The sequence below is a fragment of the Mustela lutreola genome, chromosome 1 (assembly GCF_030435805.1).
Source record: "Mustela lutreola isolate mMusLut2 chromosome 1, mMusLut2.pri, whole genome shotgun sequence".
Lineage (NCBI taxonomy): Eukaryota > Metazoa > Chordata > Mammalia > Carnivora > Mustelidae > Mustela > Mustela lutreola.
The window spans coordinates 288,876,758-288,886,224 of record NC_081290.1 but is presented as its reverse complement, the minus strand read 5'-3'; the positions used below and the strand labels follow the sequence as shown (position 1 = coordinate 288,886,224).

General features: G+C 44.5%; 1 pseudogene; it reads left to right on the top strand.

Annotated features, from left to right (window-relative positions):
* Positions 1 to 3,591: 3,591 nt before the first annotated feature.
* Positions 3,592 to 4,627, top strand: LOC131813030 (uncharacterized protein C2orf16-like; annotated as a pseudogene).
* Positions 4,628 to 9,467: the final 4,840 nt, after the last annotated feature.

Sequence of the window (9,467 nt, the reverse complement as noted above, 5' to 3'; positions counted from 1 at the left end):
AAGCTTCACTATTATATGTCAGAATGTTCATCTATTTTTATTGATTTTGGGTGGGGTCCTCTCTTCCTCTTGGATATGAATGCTTGTTTCCTTCCCCAGACTGGGGAAGTTCTCAGCTGTGATTTGCTCAAATATACCTTTTATTCCTCTCTCTCCCGCCACTCCCTCAGATCCCAATAATTCTGACATTGGAATGTTTCATGGCATCATTGATCTGTCTGTTTTCATGGACTACTAGCTGCCTATTCCTATATTCCTCGACTTCCTTTCTATCAGCTCTTCTTCTAGGTCACTGATTGGTTATTCTACCTCATAAACCCTGGCTGTTGGAGTATCCAGTTTAGACTGTATCTCATTTTTAAGTTCAGCTTGATTGGATCTCATTTCTGCTCTTAGAGATTCTATATTGCCACTAATGCTTTTTTTCAAGCCTAGCTATTGACTTTATGATTACTATCCTGAATTCCATCTATGACATCTTGCTTATATCCATATCCATTAGTTCTGTGGCAGAGTACATTGTCTCTGGTTCTTTTTTTTTTTTGTTGGGAGTTCCTCTTCCTAGTCATTCTATCAAGGGATGGTTGAGTGAATGGACAGAATCCAAAATATCAACCATGACTCAAGCAAAATGCACCTTAGAAAAAATATGAAGTGGTCAAAAGCCACCACAGGTATGCAAGCAGAGCCAAGATGATCTAAAACAATAAAAAAGAAAAAATGGGGATGGTGGGGAGAGAGATTATAATTTCTCAGGGTGGACAAAACAGGGCGATCTGCCTGTTCTTGTTTGATTTTTGGTCTGTGTGGTAGAAGGCACTATATCCCCAAACAGCAAAGAAATCAGAACTTATATATATATTAAGATAAATTGAGTAGAGTGAAAAGCAGGCTAGTATGGGGCATAAATCTTTAAAACATAGATGTGAAAAAAACAAAAGTTAAGAAGCAACTTAAAAACATTGGTTGGGGGTGTGCCCAGGTGGCTCAATCAGTTAAGCAGCTGCCTTCAGCTCATGTCATGATCCCAAGGTTCTGGGATTGAGCCCCGTGTCAGGCTCCCTGCTCAGTGGGGGGTCTGCTTCTCCCTCTCCCTCTGCTCTCCTCCTTCTCTTGCTCTTTCTGTCTCTCACAAATAAATAAAAAAATAAAATAAAATAGGTTGGGAAGTAAGAATCTATTTGAAATGGGAACAGGGTAAAAACAAAGAAAAAGAAAGAAAAAATAAGAAAAGAAATTAAAGAAGGAATGTAAACATTTTAGCCTAACGTATAGACAAGTCATAAGGGAACCCTTGGAGCTCCCTATGTTATTTTCCCCTGGTGCTGGAGTTTTACAATCCTGTGGGAAATAAGCTTATCGTTCGCCTCTTCTTCTAGTCTGTCTTCTGGGGGCCGTGCCTGCTGCTCGGATTCCTAGGCATCTTTGCCTGGGTGCATTGCCCCTCCCCTTGTCAGGGGGATGGGCTTAATGTGAGCTGGTCAACTGTGTGGCTTTTGTTCCCTGGCATCATTCTACATCTCTTTTGGGTCAGAGCACATCTGGCCTTGCAGGAATCTCTGGCCCAGAGTCGCAAGTTCGTGGTACACCCTGCCCCTCTCCCCCACCAACAAATCCTCCAGGTCAAACCATCTCCACCTCTGTGTGTACCAAACTCCACAGACTCATGCAGCTCTTGTATGCTACACCTCTCCTGAGGGAGTCATGAAGACCCATGAGCATCTCTGTGCTTTGTGACTTTGCAACTGTTAGGGGAAGTGGGCTCATGGTGCACTCTCTTCCACAGCTCCCTAATCATGCTGGGTGCTGCCCCACAGCACACTGACAGCTGTCCCTGTCATGGGCACAAGCTGTTCTACATCTCCCCTAGGATGTTAGCCCGCCCCTAGTCCTTTTCAGGGTGGTCTGGCTTGGCTCATGGTTTATGGTGTCCAGAGCTGAAAGTTCCTTCTGGACTTGCTGACCATAACCAGTCTCCCCACTCCACTGCTTGAGTACTCTGTCGGTTCAGGCTTCCCCATTCTTTCTGAGTCTCCTGGAATCCTGAGACCACAATGATCCACCCAGAATTCTGCCCTATTCAGCCTTTGTGCCCTTGGGGGTGCCTCTCACAGAGCAGATTTCCAAGGGTCCTGAAAATTTGCTCCAGTGTTATATCACTTTCTAATGGCCAGCTTATGGAAGCTCACTCCCCCCTCGGTTTATCTTCCTCTATTTCCCCCAAAGGTTCAGTTATATGAGTCACCATACAGTACATCATTAGTTTTTGATGTGTTCCATGATTCATTGTTTGCGTATAACACCCAGTGCTCCATGCAGTCCATGCCCTCCTCAATACCCATCACTGGGCTAACACATCTCCTCATCCCCCTCCCCTTTGAAACCCTCAGTTTGATTCCCAGAGTCCCTAGTCTCTTCAGGTTTGTCTCCCCCTCTGATTCTCCCCGTTCATTTTTTCCTTCCTTCTCCTAATGTCCTCTGTGCTATTCCTTATGTTGCACAAATAAATGAAGCCATATGATAATTGTCTTTCTCTGCTGACTTATTTCACTCAGCATAATCCCCTCCAGTCCCACATGGTGATGCAAAAGTTGGGTATTCATCCTTTGTGATGGCTGAGTAATATTCCATTGTATATATGGACCATATCTTATTTATCCATTCATCTATTGAAGTTATTTTTCTGCTTGTGGAGATCCAGATAAATCTTACATCTCAGGTTGAATTCATGTGTGTTCAGAACGGTTTGATAGATATCTAGCTAAATTCAAGGGACCAGATGAAACGAGACCCCCTACTTGGCTGCCATCTTGTCCTCCCCCCTAAAGCTCCAAGGTCAAGTTTTTAACCCTTCTTGTGATGATGTGAGATGATAAAATACCTGTGTGTTGAGATGAAGTGAGGTGGATGATGTGGGTATGGGGCCACAGCATAACCTTTGCTCTCGACTTCTGACACCACCTCAAGGGACCATCTACTTCCAGATGGAGGTTGACCACAGGTAGCTGAACTGTGTGAGCCACCAGGAAACTGATGCCTGGGGTGTGGGGTAGGGGGAGTGCCTTGGCCAGAGCACCTGCCGGTGGATGTGGTCCAGGTCCGAGAGCTCAGCCTCTGCACCCAAGGACATATTCTGGGAATATGTGCATCTTGAATAGGCATTACCAGCTAAACACTTGTAACATCATATACTTCACTGGTTTTCATGCCAGTGTTTTGGGCACCTTCTTCAACTGCAGGAGAAGGAAGAAAGGAATCACAGGGAGCCCAAGGCTTGTGGTTTGACAATGTATTTATTTAGGAGCTTTTCAGGGTCTGGAGCAGACCTTGGTAGACACAGAACAGGGCTGGGGAGGAAGGCTCAGGGAAGAGGAGTGATGGTTTGGGTCCCAGGCAGCTCCAGAGCTGGGGGTAGACTGCCTCCCAGGAGTCCCACAGCAGCCTCAGCTCAGGTGTTAAAGGTGGAAAGGACAGGTGGTGGGAAGGGGATGTAGGTCTCTGATGGTACTAGCACAAGCCTATTCCTAACCAAATTCACTGGGGGGAGTGGTGGGTGTTTAGAGGTTCAGATCCCAAGGAGCTGAGATACAAATGCAGTGGACACAGAGGAAGGGCCTTCTGGAAGGTGAGTGGGGAGGGATTCCAGGATGGGTAAGAGAACAGCATCTGGTGAGCTGGGACTCCTGCCAAAAGTCTCAGCCACTCCTTTTCAGATGAAGATGGACAGGGATTTGGGCTCCGGGGATATGGAATGTCTCACTGGTCATGGCCAGGGGAACTGAGATTGCAGGTACCTGGGGTCTGTGGTCAGAGCCTCAGATCTTGCACTGGCAGCAAATGGGGACACAGCAGCTGGACTGGGAGCAGCAGGGTTTGCAGCAGCTGGACTGGGAGCAGCAGGGTTTGCAGCAGCTGGACTGGGAGCAGCAGGGGACACAGCAGCAGGACTGGGAGCAGCAGGGGACACAGCAGCAGGACTGGGAGCAGCAGGGCTTGCAACAGCTGGACTGAGAGCAGCAGGGCTTGCAACAGCTGGACTGGGAGCAGCAGGGTTTGCAGCAGCTGGACTGGGAGCAGCTACAGGAGCCACAGGAACCACAGCCCCCACAGGAGCCACAGCCCCCCTTGCATCCCCCACAGGAGCCACAGCCCCCCTTGTAGCCCCCACAGGAGCCACAGCCCCCCTTGCAGCCCCCACAGGAGCCACAGCCCCCCTTGCAGCCCCCACAGGAGCCACAGCCCCCCTTGCAGCCCCCACAGGAGCCACAGCCCCCCTTGCAGCCCCCACAGGAGCCACAGCCCCCCTTGCAGCCCCCACAGGAGCCACAGCTGGAGCAGGAACAGGCTGGCACACAGCAGCACACGGGCTTGCAGCAGCAGACGGGCACACAGCAGCTGGAGCCACAGCCCCCACAGCCGGAGCCACAGCCCCCGGAACAGCCACAGCAGCCCATGATTCTGGTGGGTTGAAGGTGGAGCAGGTCAGAGGAGCAGGTGCAGAGGACAGGTGCTCAGGTGTGGAGACTTCTGGGCCAGGACCCTTTATATACCTGCCCAGAGATCAGGCTGATCACACACTGACTTCCTACTTCCTGTTTGTGCCTTTTCTCCAGGGCTGCCATCCTGACCTCCCACCGGCTTTGACATCCTTTTTCATGTTTCTAAATTTAACTTCTTCCCATTTCGTTTCACTGTTATTAATAGAAACTAATTTCTAGGATTCTTAGTTTTTCTTGAATTTTCAGAGACTGGAGTATCTGCAGTTCTTAGGTGTGTGTGCTTCTCCCTGGCAGGCTGCACACGAAGGCCAGGCTTATTCGCAGGTGCCGGTGGTGCTGTCCCAATTCCCACCACCACCTCCTATAGAGATGACTTAGGAGAATCGTAATTCTTTTTCTTTTAAAATTTTTGTTTAAATTCTAGTTCGTTAGCATATAGCGCAGCACTGGTTTCTGGAATAGAGTTCAGTGATTCACCTTACACACAGCACCCAATCCTCATCACAACAGGTGCCCTCCTTAATCCTCAACCCCCAGCCAGCCCATCCCCCACCTCCCTCCCTCCACCCTACGTCTGTTCTCTAAGAGTATCTTATGGCCGTCTTCCTTCTCTGTCTCTCTCTCCTTTTTCCCTTCCCCTATGTGTTTCTTATATTGCACATATGAATGAGACCATATGGTATTTGTCTTTTCTGACTTATTTTGTTTAAAAGAATACCCTCTAGTTCCACCCATGTCATTGCAAATGAAAAGAGATCATTCCTTTTCACAGCTGCATAATATTCCATTGTGTATCTATACTGCATCTTCTTTACCCATTTGTCTGTCAATGGACATCTGGGCTCTTTCCACTCTTACTGTACTTTTGCTATTACAGACATTGCTGCTGTAAACCTTGGGGTGCAGCTGCCCCTTTGAATCTATATTTTTGTATCCTTTGTGTAAATACCTAGTGGTGCAATTGCTGGGCCATAGGGTTGTTCTATTTTTGACTTACAAAAAAATTCTGTTAATCACCATATAGTTTCAATGTCACGTTCCATGATTCATTGTTTGCATATAATGCCTAGTGCTCCATGCAGTCCTTTTTGAGTGACCTCCATACCGTCTTCCAGAGTGGCTACCCCAGTTCACATTCCCACCCCAGTGTAAGGGGTTCCCCTTTCTCTGCATCTTCACCAACACTTGTTTTTTTCCTGGTTAATTTTAGCCTTCTGACTGGTGTGAGGTGGTAACTCACTGTGGTTTGATTTGTACTTTCCTGAGGCCAAGTGACGTTGAGCATTTTTTCATGTGTCTATATCCATGTGGATGTCTTCTTTGGAGAAATGACTGTTCATGTCTTCTGCCCATTTCTTAACTGGATTATTTGTTCTTTGGGTGTTGAGTTGTATCAGTTCTTTATAGATTTTTGATACTAATCCTTTATCTGATAAGTCATTTGCAAATATCTTCTCCCATTCTGTAGACAGCTTTTGGTTTTGTTGACTGTTTCCTTTGTTGTGCAAAAGCTTTTTAAAAAAAGATTTTATTTATTTATTTGACACACACAGAGAGCGAGACATCACAAGTAGGCAGAAAGGCAGGCAGAGAGAGAGAGCGCAAGCAGGCTCCCCACCAAGCAGAGACCCCGATGTGGGGCTTGATCCCAGGACCCTGGGATCATGACCTGAGCTGAAGGCAGAGGCTTAACCCACTGAGCTACCCAGATGACCCTGTACAGAAGTTTTTTATCTTGAAGTTCCAATAGTTCATTTTTGCTTTTGTTTCTCTTGCCTTTAGATATGTGTCTAGCAAGAAGTTGCTACAGCCAATATCAAAGAGTTTACTGCCTGAGTTCTCCTCTAGGGTTTTGATGGATTCCTGTCTCACATTTAGGTCTTTCATCCATTTTGAGTTCATCTTTGTGTGTGGTCTAAGAAAGTGGTCCAGTTTCATTCTTCTGCATGTGGCTGTCCAATTTTCCCAGTACCATTTGTTAAAGATATTGCCTTTTTTTTCACTGGACATTTTTCCTGCTTTGTCAAAGATTAGTTGAGCATAGACTTGAGGGTCCATTCCTGGGCTCTCTGTTCTGTTCCATTGATCTATGTGTCTGTTCTTGAGCCAGTACCATACTGTCTTGGTGATCACAATTTTGTAATACAGCTTGAAGTCCAGAATTGTGATGCCACCAGATTTGGTTTTCTTTTTCTTTTTTTGAAGATTTAAAAAAAAATAAACATATGATGTATTATTAGCCCCAGGGGTACAGGTCTGTAAATCACCAGGTTTACACATTTCACAGCACACACCATAGCACACACCTTCCCCAGTGTCCATAACCCCATGACCCTCTCCTTACATCCCTCCCCCTGGCAACCCTCAGTTTTTTTTTTTTTTTTTTTGTGAGATTAAGAGTCTCTTATGGCTTGTCTCCCTTCTGATCCCATCTTGATTCATTTATTCTTTTCCTACCCCTCAAACCCCCAATGTTGCATCTCCACTTCCTCATATTAGGGAGATCATATGATAGTTGTCTTTCTCTGGTTGACTTATTTTGTTAAGCATAATACCCTCTAGTTCCATCCACGTCATTGCAAACGGCAAGATTTCATTTCTTTTGATGGCTGCATAGTATTACGTTGTATATATATATGTATATACCACATCTTCTTTATCCATTCATCTGTTGATGGGCATCTAGGTTCTTTCCATAGTTTGGCTATTGTGGATACTGCTGCTATAAACATTTGGGTGCACATGGCCCTTTGGATCACTACATTTGTATCTTTAGGGTAAATACCCAGTAGTGCAATTGCTGGGTCATAGGGCAGTTCTATTTTCAACATTTTGAGGAAGCTCCATGCTGTTTCCCACAGTGGTTGCACCAGCTTGCATTCCCACCAACAGTGTAGGAGGGTTCCCCTTTCTCCGCATCCTCGCCAGCATCTGTCATTTCCTGACTTGTTAATTTTAGCCATTCTGACTGGTGTGAGGTGGCATCTCACTGCAGTTATGATTTGTATTTCCCTGATGCTGAGTGATGTGGAGCACTTTTTCATGTGTCTGTTGGCCATCTGGATGTCTTCTTTGAAGAAATGTCTGTTCATGTCCTCTGCCCATTTCTTGATTGGATTATTTGTTCTTTGGGTGTTGAGTTTGCTAAGTTCTTTATAGATTCTGGACACTAGTCCTTTATCTGATATGTCGTTTGCAAATATCTTCTCCCATTCTGTCAGTTGTCTTTTGATTTTGTTAACCATTTCCTTTGCTGTGCAAAAGCTTTTGATCTTGATAAAGTCCCAATAGTTCACTTTTCCCCTTGCTTCCTTGCCTTTGGCAATGTTCCTAGGAAGAAGTTGTTGTGGCTGAGGTCAAAGAGGTTTCTGCCTGTGTTCTCCTCAAGGATTTTGATGGATTCCTTTCTCACATTGAGGTCCTTCATCCATTTTGAGTCTATTTTCATGTGTGGTGTAAGGAAATGGTCCAGTTTCATTCTTCTGCATTTGGCTGTCCAATTTTCCCTACAACATTTGTTGAAGAGACTGTCTTTTTTCCATTGGACGTTCTTTCCTGCTTTGTTGAAGATTAGTTGACCATAGAGTTGAGAGTCCATTCCTGGGCTCTCTATTCTGTTCCATGGATCTATGTGTCTGTTTTTGTGCCAGTACCATATTGCCTTGATGATGACAGCTTTGTAATAGAGCTTGAAGTCTGGAATTGTGATGCCACCAACTTTGGCTTTCTTTTTCAATATTCCTTTGGCTATTCGAGGTCTTTTCTGGTTCCATATACATTTTAGGATTATTTGTTCCATTTCTTTGAAAAATATGGATGGGATTTTGATAGGGATTGCATTAAATGTGTAGATAGCATTTAGGTAGCATAGACATTTTCACAATAGTTGTTCTTCCAATCCAGGAGCATGGAACATTTTCCCATTTCTTTGGGTCTTCCTCAATTTCTTTCATGAGTACTTTATAGTTTTCTGAGTATAGATTCTTTACCTCTTTGGTCAGTTTTATCCCTATGTATCTTATGGTTTTGGGTGCAATTGAAAATGGGATTGACTCCTTAATTTCTCTTTCTTCTGTCTTGCTGTTGGTGTAAAGAAATGCAACTGATTTCTGTGCATTGATTTTATATCCTGACTCTTTACTGAATTCAGGTACAAGTTCTAGAAGTTTTGGAGTGTAGTCTTTTGGGTTTTCAACATATACTATCATATTATCTGCAAAGAGTGATAGTTTTACTTCTTCTTTGCTGATTTGGATGCCTTTAATTTCTTTTTGTTGTCTGATTGCTGAGGCTAGGACTTCTAGTACTGTGATGAATAGCAGTGATGATAGTGGACAGTCCCACTGTGTTCCTGACCTTAGGGGAAAAGCTTTCAGTTTTTCCCCATTGAGAATGATAGTCACTGTGGGTTTTTCATAGATGGCTTTGATGATATTGAAGTAGGTACCCTTCATCCCTACACTGTGAAGAGTTTTGATTAAGAAAGGATGCTATACTTTGTCAAATGCTTTTTCAGCATCTATTGAGAGTATCATATGGTTCTTGTCCTTTCTTTTATTGATGTGTTGTATCACATTGATTGATTTGCAGATGTTGAACCAAACTTGCATCCCTGGAATAAATCCCACTTGGCTGTGGTGACTAATCCTTTTAATGTACTGTTGGATCCTATTGGCTAGTATTTTGGTGAGAATTTTTGCATCTGTGTTCATCAAGGATATTGGTCTGTAATTCTCTTTTTTGATGGGATCCTTGTCTGGTTTTGGGATCAAGGTGATGCTGGCCTCATGAAATGAGTTTGGAAGTTTTCCTTCATTTCTATATTTTGGAACTGTTTCAGAAGAATAGGAATTAATTCTTCTTTAAATGTTTGGTAGAATTCCTCTGGGAAGCCGTCTGCCCTGGGCTTTTGTTTGTTTGGAGATTTTTGGTGACTGTTTCAATCTCCTTACAGGTTATAGATCTGAT